Source organism: Carettochelys insculpta, chromosome 15, assembly GCF_033958435.1.
Source record: "Carettochelys insculpta isolate YL-2023 chromosome 15, ASM3395843v1, whole genome shotgun sequence".
NCBI classification, from domain to species: domain Eukaryota; kingdom Metazoa; phylum Chordata; order Testudines; family Carettochelyidae; genus Carettochelys; species Carettochelys insculpta.
Window position 1 is genome coordinate 13,709,686 of NC_134151.1, and position 14,170 is coordinate 13,723,855.

Below are 14,170 nucleotides of genomic sequence, written 5' to 3' on the forward strand. Positions count from 1 at the left end.
AGACAAAATGAACAAATTATAATGTGAAATTTTACAAATGGGAGAATATAACAATGTGGTGATCGAGACCTATTCAATAGGGGACAGTCCTACCTGGTGTGGGGAAGAACTATTCAGAGAAGAAGAGAAGGGATGGAGAACCAAAGTATCATGAAAATTGTTCGACTGTTCCTTTGAATTTCAAAAAACCTTTTCGTCTAACTGTAATACAGAGTAACTTTAATTCTCAATGAGGGTGTCTACACTACAAAGAAAGTTCGAAAGGGGGAACATCGAAAAACAAAATCAAAATAAGGGATTTCAAAATAGCGTGGCTACACACATAAAACGGATTGCTGTACCGATCCGCTATTTCGAAAGAACTCCCCCCCATTCTTCAAAAAGGAGCGTCCACACAGGAACGTGAGTGCTTTCAAAATAAGCAGCTTGGAAACGCCATGCACAGGGTCACATGGCCGACAAGCCCTTCCGGGTCCAACAGCCAGCAGCCACCTTAAAGGGCCTCTCCCAAACACACCCACCCTGCATACACACAGCACCACAGAGCAGTACACACCACTGCATGGACTGTGCTCCAAGAACGGGAGGAGAATGGAGCAACAGCAGCTGCCCAAGGCCAATGCCCCCACCCACACTGGGACCCAGGTGGTGATTGCCATCCTGGGCGTGGTGGATGTCCTGGGGCCCAACTTCCCACCCACTGGGGTCCTGCAGGCCCTGGCAATGGGGCAACTGCTGCTCCCCATCCCCTCTCCCGCATGGCGCCTCTGGAGCCAACGCAGCAGTGGGGACTGGTGGGAGAGGCTGGTACTGGGCCAGTGGGACGATGAAAGGTGGCTTGAGAACTTTAGGATGACAAAGCAGACGTTCCTGGAGCTGTGTCAATGGCTCACACCCTCCCTGCAGCATGCGGACACCCACATGTGGCCCATGCTCCCAGTCGAGAAGCATGTGGGGAATCGCCGTCTGGAAGCTTGCCACCCCGGACAGCAACCGTTCAGTGGGGCAACAATTTGGGTAAGCAAGGCCACCATCAGAGCCACCCTCCTGGAAGGAAGTCAGACCAGGGCCCCACACCCACCCCAGGAAGGGGGAGGGGGAGGGGGACTCCTGGGTGGGAGGCCTGCAGGGGAAGGAGGAGGGGGCAGGGGGGCACCCTCAAGTGCAGGCCCCACATGTCGGTGCCCCCCTTCTACAGGTGGTCTGGGCCATCAATTGCATCATCCTGTGGAGGGCGTCCACCTCGGTGACTTGGACAACGCCATGGCAGGATTTGCAGCCCTTGGCTTCCCGAACTACTTCGACACATTCAATGGCACCCTCATAGCTATCTGTGCCCTGGACCATAGCGCAGGATGCTACATAAACCGTAAGGTGTACGACTCAGTGGTGCTCCAAGTCCTTGTTGATGCCCAGGGCCGGTTCTGTGACATTTGCCTGGCTGGTCTGGGCAAGCCCATGACAGCTGGGTACTACGCAACTCCTGGCTGGGGCAGCACATGTAGGAGGGCCCCTACATCCCTGCCCGAGAGCTCCCCATGGGGGACAAAACGATGCCACCATGTATAGTGGCCAATGGGGCGTACCCTTTGCAGCCGTGCCCGATGCGCCCCTACACTGGGCACACCACCCCCGGCCAGCACACTTTTAACAATCACCTGAACCACGCCCGCAACACTGTATAGCGGGCCTTTGGATGCCTCAAGGGGTGTTTCCGATGCCTGAATGCATGGCTGGACGTCAGCCTGCCCAACATCTCCGGGGTGGTTGCAGCCTGTTGTGCTCTGCACAATATAATGGAGGGCAAATATGAGCACTACATGCCAGGGAGGGCTGCAGACTGAGGCCCTGGCTATGGGCAGCTGCCCATGGCCCTGTGCCACCAGCCACATCGAGAAGGGGTTAGGGTCTGGGAAGCCCTCCGGCAGGCCTTTGAATGGGAGCCACACGAACCTCCACTGGGCACCCTCCAGTTCACACCCACCCTGCAGTGCACCCCCGCCCCCCACACACAGGGGACACTGGGGTGCACAAAAAAGGTTTAATAACTGAGGGCCAACTGTACGCATGTAAATAAACAGCTCTGGAAAAATGCTGTGGGGTCTTCCTATAGGAGTTAAATGAGAGGGAATGGGGAGAACTATATACAGTGAGGTGGGGGCATGCCCCCCGTGGCCAGGGCCACAGGCATGGGCGGGTCTAGTTCCCCACGGGGGTGGGGGGTAAGACCCCCAGCAGGTACGGGGGGCCCTGTTGGGGCTGTGAGAGGGCTGGCAGGACAGGGAGGTAGGATCAGCCAGGGGCGAAGGGGTGGGGTGGGCTGGGTGAGGTTGGGGGGCTGGGGTGCTGGTGGTGCTGGCGGGGGGGAGGTCCTCCCCCTGGCTCGCACTGGTAATTAGTCAGCAGCCCATGGTGAGCGAGGCGGATGGGGTGAGGGTGGGCGGGATGAGGGCAGTGAGTTCAGGGGCAGCGGGAGTGGGTTTGGGGGGCAGTGGAGGGGATGAGGGTGGCAGTGGGGTCAGTGGGGAGCCAGCCATCAGAGGGCTGCAGCTGCCTATGCCCAGACTTCCTTCTGCGTGGCCCTGCCCTCCTGCTCCATTTGCAGCCACTCCCGGAGCACAGTGGCCTGCTCCTGGATGGCTGCAGTGTGAGCCTCTGCCGCCTCCTAGGGGTCATAACGGCATCGCCGTCGGACCCTCTGGGACTGGGCAGGTGGCAGCCTAGGTGATGGGGAGGAGGGTTCCCCAACTCCGTCGGATGGTGGCATGGGTGTAGTCCAGCCCTCAGAGGATGATGCTGTGGAGACACAATGAGGAGAGAGGCCACCCGTCAGTGCAGTCATCCAGGCCTGGGGGCTCCACCCGCACCAACCCCGCCATCTCCGAACCATCCTCTGAGGTGATGCCTCCCCTGATGACCCCACCTTGGGGCTCCCATGTGCCTGTTGGCACTTCATTTGTGGGGTGACCACTGGCTGCGGCATAGCCCCCAAATCCTTTCCCAGTCGGGAGGGCCGGGGTGCTGTCCATGAGTGCGGGTGCTGGATGGTGCTGCACCTGGGTCTGAGATGGGGCAGGGGACCAACTGATAGGCCCCCCCGGCCTGCCTGATCCACCCATTAACTACCTGGGGCTCCAGAGAACAGGTCCAAGGACACCAGCCTCGAGGGGTCCTGGCTGGAGGTACCAGAGCTGACGGTGATCACGAGCAGCACTCCCCGCCCCCCCACCCCCGATTTGCTCCCTGGCTCCACTGGTGTGGTCTGGCTTGAGGGTCCTGGCTGTTCCTGCGGGTCCATCTCCTGGTTGGTGTCGAGCCCGCCTGTGTCGACCACTGCTGATGGCTTGGGGATGTCCTTCAGGCCGAGGATCTGTTCCAATGCCCAGTAATGCAGGCGCTTCAGGCTGGCCCCAGCCCCCATTAACCTGCAGGCGTCCCAGGCCCGGCTATAGGCCTGCCTCAGCTCCTTGACCTTTGATTGGACCTGGACGGCCATGTGCTGGGGGTGTCCCTGCTTCCCCAGTCCATGTGACAGCTGCTTGAAGGCAGCTGCATTGCGGGGATGACCGATGTTATGGAGCAGCACCTCCTCCTCCACCCAGAGGCCAAAGAGGTCTTTTACCTCGGCCTCTGTGCAGGAGGGGCCCCTCCTTTTCTGGCCATCGCTCTCCTCAGGTGACCCCTTGGGCCTCCTGGGGGTTCCCAGAGTGTGGGGAGCTCACCATCCAGCTGATGGGCTGTGTGCTGTGTCTGGGCTGCTGGAGCATGCGCCAGGCAGAGCTCGTGCTCCTCGGGGCCTGGGCACGCTCTCAGCTTCCTGCATGGGGTTTCCGGGGCCATGCAGCTTTAAGGGTCTGTCCTGGGGCCCACAGAGCCCCGCTGGGGCTTGTTAGTGTGTCTCCAAGCTCCCTGGAGCTGCTGCCATGGCGGACCTGTAATTTTGAAATTGCAGGCCCAGAGTGTCTACACATGCTCTATTTTGAAATTTGGTTTCAAAAGGGGCTGGTCTTCCCAATCCCAAATGGGAAGAGCGGTTTTGAAACTTGTGCCCCTTTTCACCGAAAACAATTTTGAAAGAGGCCGTTGAGCGTGTGGATGCGGCGCAGACTCTTTTGAAATTGGGCCCCCTTTTGAAATTAATTTCAAAACAAGAGGCTAGTGTAGACACACCCAATATGCTTCTCTTTCCACGTCTTGGGTGGAGGAGACATTTCCATACAAAGACCTTGCTTACCTATAGCAGAATTTATCTTTTGAGCCATAGTGTCTTGTATTTTACATTAAAGAAGAAGAAACTGAGGAAACTTAGTGTCATCTCAGGCATGTGTAAAAGACAGGATTTTAATTGGATGCTCTGAACGTGAAAATGCTCCCTGTCTGCATAGTTTCAAGAGGAGAAGAATCACAAAACCATTACAGCCTGTAAGAGAAAGCAGCCTCAACTGCCCTGTTAAGTGTTGTGTAGGTGAACGAAGACATTGTGCCAAAAAGCACACCAAAAACTGCCAAAAATATTGTGTGATTTGCAGGCCCCTTAAAACTACATTCCAGAATAAAATAGAATATACATATACTATACAAAATGTACTTTTGATATAAGTTGCTCCACATTGCAGTAGACATAATTAGGGTATCAGAAGGAATGAATAATATTTACTTTACTAAGACCGAAATAATTAATCAGAGACAACACGGTGGCAAAGAATGAATCTTGGCCGCTTGCTGCAATAATGAAGTCCACTGGAATAACAATAATAATTACACAGAATTTTTTCCAGTGGTGCAGAACTTTCCCTCTCTTATTTGCACATCAGGCCTTAGGTCAATGAACATTAGAGAGGAGTTATTTTTCCCCAGGGGGAAAAAATGATGCATGCACACACAAAAGATAAAATAGACTTCACATCAGACATAACTGAATGAGAACACATATTCTTGCTTTTCCTTATCACGGTAATCATTCTCATCACAGCAGGCAAATAAATGATGACAAGTGGCATCAGAACATACCACCATGAGGCAGGTTGGGAAGAGGTCAATGCAGCTTGATCTAGAGTGTGCTCTGATGCTATTTTACAAACTTTCTGCCCACAAATTAGCACTATAGGTCACCAAGCTTTCTTTGCTGAAGCTAACACTGCAGCGTTTGTGAGTTGAGGTATTGACCCATGAAGGATAAACTATATTTAAAATATATATTTTGCTAATTTGAATTTGGGAAACAGAAGACAAAGCTTGCCAACTGCACACTAGTTTGCTATGAACTGAGCAGCATTCATGAATGCTAAGTATGACATTCAAGCTACAACTGTCTTGAATGTATTTAAAGAGAATAAACTCCACATTAGCTGTGGTGAATACTTTGAATCTGTTCTATCATGTTTTCTCTTCTTGACAATATTTTCATCAAATCATTACTTGGGTGCATAACCCACAATGGTTGCATGTTGTAAAACACCCCCAAAAACCAGGCTTTGTGATGGTAGGAAAAGCTGTGTTGTGTTATCCGAACATTTCACACAAGTCTCTTCTACTTGAAGATGTTCTCACACACCCCTAGTTCTCAATCCTAACAGTGTTGGGCTCCCTTCCCACAGAAGCCTTTAACAAACCAACCCTGCCTATAACATGTTAACAATTCTTTGGGTTCTCTCTTGTTTTCATGATTGTCCCAATCTGATCACTGCAACTCCTCCTCTAAGCAGTCCTCTTTTCTAGCTAAAACTACAGACTAACAAGGCTACCTCTCTGTTTCTTTTCTAGCTGTAAAAGATATTAACAATTAGGTTATATGTCTTCAATGGTTCCATTCTTTATTATACTTTCTGATGTGATCTGATCCATACCCAAATAAAGTTTTGGAAACAGGGAAAGTTTAGAGCAAAGTTTTACTTTTTCCTTAACCATGTTACTGATCACCATCTCTATTAATCTGAAAAATGGGGATGGTATGAGCAACACACCTCAACTCCTAAAAAAAGGATTTTAACACCAGATTTTAACCTACCTGTTTTGTTCATCTGTTTATGTCATCATTAATAGCTTGAATCATTGTTTCAAACCTTTCCGCAGCTGTACAGCCATCTGAAATGGTTTTAAGAAAGTTTTATGATGCTTTCAGATCAGTAACCCAGCCAAGTTTTATCTTTTGAGTTCTCACCAACTATTTCTTCATATTGTCACAAAGATACAAAATCGTGTTGAAAAATGAAATAGAGATTGTCCCAGAAGCGGCCCCAGTTAGCAAACTGTGTTAAAGGGTAACAATAGAAATGGCCTGCTGCAGTAATTTATTTAAAACACAAGATTGTTTGTATATAGCATATTTTATGTTCAAGGCATCTCAGTGTGTAATGATTTAGCTATAGGTAGCAGAGGGACTATGAAGGTAAAGAGAGCAACTGCGCTGAACTCAATAGCTCACACAACCTCGTAGGTTCCAGTCCATACTGCCTGAGATCAAGGCTCAGCAAACTGCCAAAGAGAATGGTTTGGAGGATAGTAGTTATAAAAGAACTAGAATAAAAGTGTGACATTTTGTTGCTTTGAGACAGAGGGTTTTGATATTCTTTGACTTTAATAGTTCATACTACATTAATTTTAACAGCGAGGTAGCCGTGTTAGTCTGTACTCCAATTAACAAAACAGTAGAAATGTAGCACTTTAAAGACTAACAAAATGATTTATTCGGTGATGAGTTTTTGTGGGACAGACCCAGTTCATCAGAACAATCTCATTTCCCAATACAGACTGACATAAATACAGAGGACCCAAAAAAAAAAAAAGCAATAAAAACTGACACAGGGGGATGAGGGGCGAGCGGATATTAATTGTCCTGCCTGAGATAATTATGAGCATCAGAAGAAGGGAAGCAGTCCTTGTAATGCATGAGGTAATTTATGTCTCTGTTCATACTACATGTTAATGTGTCAAATTTGATATATTAAATTTGACACAGTAACACGTGGTATGAACAGAGACGTCAATTACCTAACTCATTACAAGGACTGCTTCCCTTCCTTTGATACTCATAATTATGTCAGGCAGGACAATTAACATCCTTCCTCCCGCAATACCACTGTGTCGATTTTTATTGCTTTTTTTTTGTTTTGGTCCTCTATACTTATAAATGTCAGTCTGTAGTGGAAATGAGATTGATCTGAAGAAGTGTGTTTGTTCCACAAAAGCTCATCACTGAATAAATCATTTTGTTGGTCTTTAAAGTGCTACATTTCTGCTGTTTTGTTTTACATTAATTTTAATCGTACTAAAAATGTGAGGCTACAGATGCTTGTTTTCTTTTTCTCAGGAGCTCCATAAGGGAAAAACAACTGGTGGTGGTAATTCTGTGTTTGTGCTGATGTGTATTTAAACATCACATGCATACGTACATGCTAATTATATTTAGAATCTCTCTCTAAAGTCTGAAGAGCATAAAATGGGTGTTGGAAAAGAGAGAGATCAGTTGAGATTTATACTGAAAACAAAACAACTTTGTTATTGTGTATTGACTAGTGAAGTCTATGAAATAATCCCATCTGATCTCTGAGGATTCCCACCATCTTCTACTTGTCCCCTCCAAAAGTGCAGCAGATCTGAAGAAGAGCCCACTCAAAAGCTAGAAAATCCACCTTTCATGCTGCAACCAGATGTCACTACAGAAGAGGACATCAGTGGAAATGATAGCATTTCTAAAGTGTCCCCCTCCCCATCATGGGTGGCAAGTAACAGGCCAGATCCATCTTTCAAGTAGTTATCTGATACATACTAGCTAAATGCCCTGGATTGAGCCCACCAACCACCCCTCTAATGTCTAAACGGTAAGAAAAGAAATGAAAGTCTTAAAAGGAGCCTGTTGTTCAAGAACCATCAAAGCAACTAGTAGAGCATGGTGACGATGAACCTGTGCATCTGATGAAGCAGGTCCTTGCCCACGAAAGCTTATGCTCCAAAATATCTGTTAGCCTATAAGGTGCCACAGGACTTCTTGTTGTTGATGAACCTGTGTGTTTTTTTTAAATCACTCATTACAACTTTTGTCCTTTTTGATAATCTGCATTACTTCACCAACGTATGTTATGGTAAAGCACAGGAAGAAGTTGCTGTTTCATCTTCAGTAAATTGGTCTTTCATCATTTAAAAAAATCTTCTAATGTCATAGCTATGACCTATAAAATGGGAGACTTTGGAAAACAATAGTTCTACATCTTCTGATCCAAGTGGCTGAAAAGCATGATTAATAACTACTGACGTTTACAGCTGTAGTTACAACTAGCAGTCAGATGCAAAGATTATTCTACAAGGATTAATTAAATGATTTAATCATTCTGCAGACCTCTTGTCTGTCTCTCCTTGCTGGGTTGAACTACAGGATCAGGGTGATAACACTAGGAGTGTGCCAGCAGTGCCTTTTGACGCAAGACATTCTCCTCTCTGCAACTGGCTTTGCATCATTTAGCCTGCTATCTTGAAGAGTAGCAAATAAGTCCAATGTAATAAGTCTCTTTTGTGTTATAAGAAATGATATAGTGGGTTGACCTGAGAAAAATGGACAAATTGTGACAAATGGCTTATTCGATAAGTTGTGCTATTGTATGTTCAACACCAGGTTTTTGGTCCTTTGAGAAAACCACAGGGAATCAAACTGACAGCAACTTTATTGGTTTGCAGTCTACTCCTCTGTTTGACTTGTTCACTGGACAATGCCAGAAGTAGTGCAGGAAACCAGAAATCTCATGTTGCTTACCATACATTAGTATCTCAACACATGCAGAGAGGCTCAGCACACTGTGCAGCAATGTAGACATTGCTTGTATGTGGCTTAAGAAAGCCACACAATGGGGAGAGGTACATGGCACAGAATGCATAGGAGAGGCAATACAGAGACAGAAGCTCTCCAAAAATATTTCACGTGATATACTCTTGTGCTCCACCTTTCCTCTCCTGGATATCTCCCCCATGCTGGCAGTCACTGCAGCTCCCCTGTATGTGTAGCAGGTCCTGAGTGAATCCTGTGGGCAGAACAGAAGGGACAAGGGCTGTGGGGAGGAGTAACCCAGACCTCAAGGGGAAGGGCTGGTGCAAGAGACAGCCCTACCACATCAGCAAGGAACAGCAGCACTAGCTGCTCCACTGCCTGCTCAGATTTGGTCCCCATCAGCTCTCCATCACAATGTGTGGGGGAGGGTTAAGTCGCATAACTATGCTCAAGTTTCATATATGAGGATGCAACTGAGCTGTGGGAAGCCAACTGGAATCAGGAAAGAGACCTCTGGAATACTATCCATTTCTAGATGATCTGCCAAATGAAAAAGGCAAAAGCCGGTGCTCAGCACACACTAAGGCTTTGTTTGCACTACACAACTTAAAATCCAGACAGTGTGAATGCTGTTTGTTGGCACTTCTGCAGAGAAAAAACTGCCACACACCAGGAGCGGTGTTTGCTTTGTAGGCAGGAGAGCACATCTGCCAACGAAGCCCTGTTTACTCTTTTGAACTGAGGGGAAAATTAAGCACCTGCGACTGATTAAAGTTTTGTCACCCAAATGCCAGTGTAGACAACGTCTCAGTCAACTGCAACATGCTTTACAGTCAAAGCATAAATGTAGACAGTAGCAATGTGCAGAAGAAAGGTCTAAAAGCTAATCATAGGGGATCAGGCATTTATTCCTCCTCTAACACAGAAGTTACATGAGAGTAATATGCAGGTTACACAATAATCTCCAGAACACTTTATTGATAATTCACAAGTACTGAACAGGCTTTTCTTTCTTCTGTTAGACTGAGCATTTGATGGAACATTTTATAACTATCTGGAACTGTAATATTTCGTATAAGCAAGATACTTCACACAAATAGATTTTTTCATGTTATGTTTCAGTATGTTTTGCACTCACAGCACATACTGAGCAAACTCTATTGTCAGTCTATCACCAAAGAAGGCAATATCACCTAAGAATGATTCACCTCCCTGCCACAATAAAACTGATCTACTGGTTGGTAGGGAAGGCTATATAGAAAAACTATACATTAATTCAAGAGCAGCAGTAACCAATCTAGATCTTATCCTAGAGTTTTATTCTTACATTCAACACTGCAATATTAAAAAGAAAGAAAAATCTTCCAGATATCCTTGAATTGATTTGAGTCAAATCTCCAAAAACCGAAATAGGAAGAAATAAAAACTGTGGGTAGATTGCCTTAAAACTTCTCTTGCAAGAAACAACACACAACGTTGTGATTCTTACTACTTTCAAGTTCTAATATAAGTTGCACAATTTGATAGTTCTACCCTTACTTTCAAGCCAGAAGGAACCACCAAGGGACTTACTGAACAAATCCACAAAATATTCTCAAAACAAGACGTATACATTCTCCAATCTTGCCTCTCAATAAGTACTTCACAAGGTCCTGAAATATGAACAGCAAAAGAGCATACAGGGCAAAGTAGCTGCTATTTTCACCCATTGCATGTGCAGCCCCTCAGGCACAGGGCATAGCAACTTCATTACATGCTCATGTTCTCATACTGCAATGCAGTGCCAAAGTAAAAGCAAACAATGCTCTTTATTACCAGGGGAGAACAGACACAAGTTGTTTATAAAAACACCATTGTGTAAGAGATAATAAAATACATTGTACAAGACTTAGCCACTTGCCTTTATGTCTCCCTTCCCTCCCTTGCCACTCCACATACATTCACACAGCCAAAACAGTAGCGAAGCAAATGGGCGAAATTACAGTCAAATCAATGCACTCACTAACCCTTGGGCTGAATAACATGTTGAAAGAGTTTACTGCATTATCCAATTCTTTTTAAATATATATTTTAGCAAACAGCCAAAAAAGTATCAGCTCTTTTAACTGTTGCTTCATCCTATTGTTTTGATTGCCCTTAATAAGAGCAATAATAGGAGCTAAACCATGCTGATTGTTTCATTTTAGTCCTAGCTCTCTCATATCTTTGATGTATAAACTTGAAGATATATTGACCTATGATTATTACATAACCTCCTTTAATTCTTAAGATTACCATGTCTGAAAAATTAGAGTAAAAACATTTTCCCTTTCCTTCAGTTCCTTCACTTTGACAACACTTCCTGTTCAGCCAATTTCCTGTACAGTCTGTTGGACTGTATCCACATTACTTATTTAATTTCCCACCATTGCCATACCATGGATGGTAGTAATAGCATCGAATAAAAGTGCATCCCCAGCCACTAGCATTTTAACCATTGTCCTACCAAGTCTTACTCTGAGCATGATTAGGTGACATGCAGGTTAAAATCCACATGGCCAGACTACACAAGAGTGGAAGAGTGAGAAAAAGGCAATTTTAGACCAGGGACTTGTCTACACTACCACCTTCCTTCAAAGGAAGGATGGTAATTAGGGTGTTAGGAGTTTACTAATGAAGTGCTGCCACCCCGCAGCAACTTCCAAGTTTTAAACTTCGAAGTACTGGCACGCGTCTAGCCACGGCTCACCCGCTGGTACTTTGAAGTGCTGGGGCAACTTAAGTCCCCTTACTCCACAACTCCACAAAGTTCCCCTCACCCAGCTCCTATTATTGCTCTTATTAAGGGCAATCAAAACAATTTTGAGGAGTAAAGGGACTTTGAAGTTGCCCCAGCACTTTGAAGTACTGGCGGGTGAGCCGTGGCTAGATGTGTGCAGGTACTTAGAAGTTTAAAACTTGGAAGTTGCTGCGGGGGGGAATTTGCTTAATGAAGTGCTGCCTATACATGGCAGCACTTCATTCATCAACTCCCAACACCCTAATTACCATCCTTCCTTCGAAGGAAGGTGGTAGTGTAGACAAACCCAAGGAGTTAGTTACTTGGTCAACTTCCCATTTGCAGAGATCTTACAGCAGTAAGGAAGGGAAGCATATACAAATGTCTGTAAAACCCACAATAATGAGTAGAGTTTCAAACATATGTAGTATCTTAAACAACAAACTGTTGCCTCTATACACCACCCTGCAATCTCTTGGGTTATTATTTCTCCACTCACAAACACTGAGTTCATTGGTTAAGAGAAAGAGAATTTTACTGAGGAGAGAGATGAGAAGGCAACAGGATACATCTGGGAAAACCAGCAATTAAAATAAAATTAAATTATGTGAGGTAAAATAACCCTGTGCCAGGGTGTCTTAACACCAACCCAAACCTCAGTTCTCTTTTGGCAGCTTCTCTCCACCACAGCTCCCAATTTATAGTTACCTGTCCTGGGTTGGACAGGTCCAAGTATTCTAGATGGTCACTGCTGCCTGCGCTGCTCTGCAGATGTTACTACCCGACTCAGCTCAAGTGATTTCAGCTTTAAGCACCGGGCAAAGAATCCATTTGGTTACTTCAGCCGAAGTTACCTAGCTCTGAGCCATTTACCACTGACTGTGCTATTCACTACCCTGGAGCTACTGTTACTGCTACTCTACATCATCTATTGACTCAAAGATTCTTCTGCCACCTTAAACTTGCACCTACCACGCACTGTCCACTGGTCTGCAGCTGCCTTCTTTCAACTCTGAGGAAGGAATCAGTAATATCTTGTAGCTCAGCACCTCTTGCCCTTTTTTCTTATCCTGTCCCGTCTTCCATATCCAACCATGCCTGACTGCAATTTCAGTCAGAATAGTTCCAAGCAGATTTGATATAGATCTCTTGCTCCTTCATCTTTACAACCCATCCCTTCTGCATTTCTTAAGCATCAATGTGCACCCAGATAACAAGAAAAATACCCACCATATGAGAGAACTGAATCAGATGCAGCATAAGGTTGGATCAGCCCCTGAACATGATAATTATAAGCAAAAGAGGAGGTTTCAAAGTTTTGGTTACAAATATATTAATTCACTGTATGCCACTGGAAAGGAACTGTCATAGTTCTCAACTCCTTTGGGTTTGGGGTGTGGTGTGCCAGCTTCCACCATCTCACAGCATAGCACCATGGAAACTTGTAGATAACAAAAAATTAACCAAAATTATCATGACTTGGGTTTCCCTTGTGCCTCAATACCCTGAAGTTGGAGGGCTCACCAATGTCAGTGTAAAAGGCTTGTGCTAGAATGGCATGATGCCAATGGTGTTTCTTCCAATGAAGGAAAAGGAGAGAAAAAATTCCATCTTGTCATTTTCCTGTAGGAGAAGTAGGGATGTCTGCAAAGACACATAGGAAATATTGCTTTGAAAATAAGACAGACATGCTGAACCCAAACCAACATTAAGGCATTTAATGAAGTGCTTATACCTTCCATTACATGGCAAATGAAAAAAAGTAAACATCTCAAGGGAGGAACACTCTATAAAATCTGCACCCAGGACAGTTTTATGGGAAAAAGTTCTTACCATTCTAAGTTCTTTTAAATAAATGTTTCTATAGAAAGTAGAAACTATTCTACTAAGTGCCTACTTGGCTTCTCTCACTATCAAACAAACCAAGATAGAACAGATGCACAGTGTCTGACTACAGGGTAACAGGGTGACATTTTTCATTAAACCCAAAAAACAAAACAGTTGCTTTAACTCTGCATGAGTTTCTTCATTAGGTTTTGATTACTTCATGATATTCAAAGGGATTTGCAATGCAAATATGACTTTGTTTAGGATGAAAATCTGCAGCTATTTCAAGGGGCAGAGGGCTAAATCACATCTGCTTGTTTGACTTTGACAGCATCAAAAAATGAAGAGCTAATCTTCTCTAGACATGGCTATGTATAAATTAATAGGTGATAGGAATCAAACCAACTGAAATGCTTACTTTTGCTTTAGGGGCCAATTCTGTGTAGTATCCAGAGGCACTGAGACCTCATCTGGGGTGAGTGAAGTCTCTGCTCTACAGCTTCAGCTGAGAGCCAGCTTGGCCTTTAACTCATGTGGTAGAGTGCAGGGCTTGAGACCCTGTGTTTGCAGGTTCTATCCCTGGAGACATGACCTGGGTCTGTCAGTGTTACATCTGCAAGATTACCTGTGTAACAGGCACTACTAGATTTCATTAATCTCATTTGACACCAGTGGGACTGCATTAGTAGTTTGGTACAATTCAATGTAAGACCAGCAGAATGAAGTTTCTCAGTAGTTGACTGTTATCCAGCCAGGCACACCTAATTTGATTGTTGGGACATTCTTTATGAGAATGACCCAAATATATAGGATCATTCATACCAATA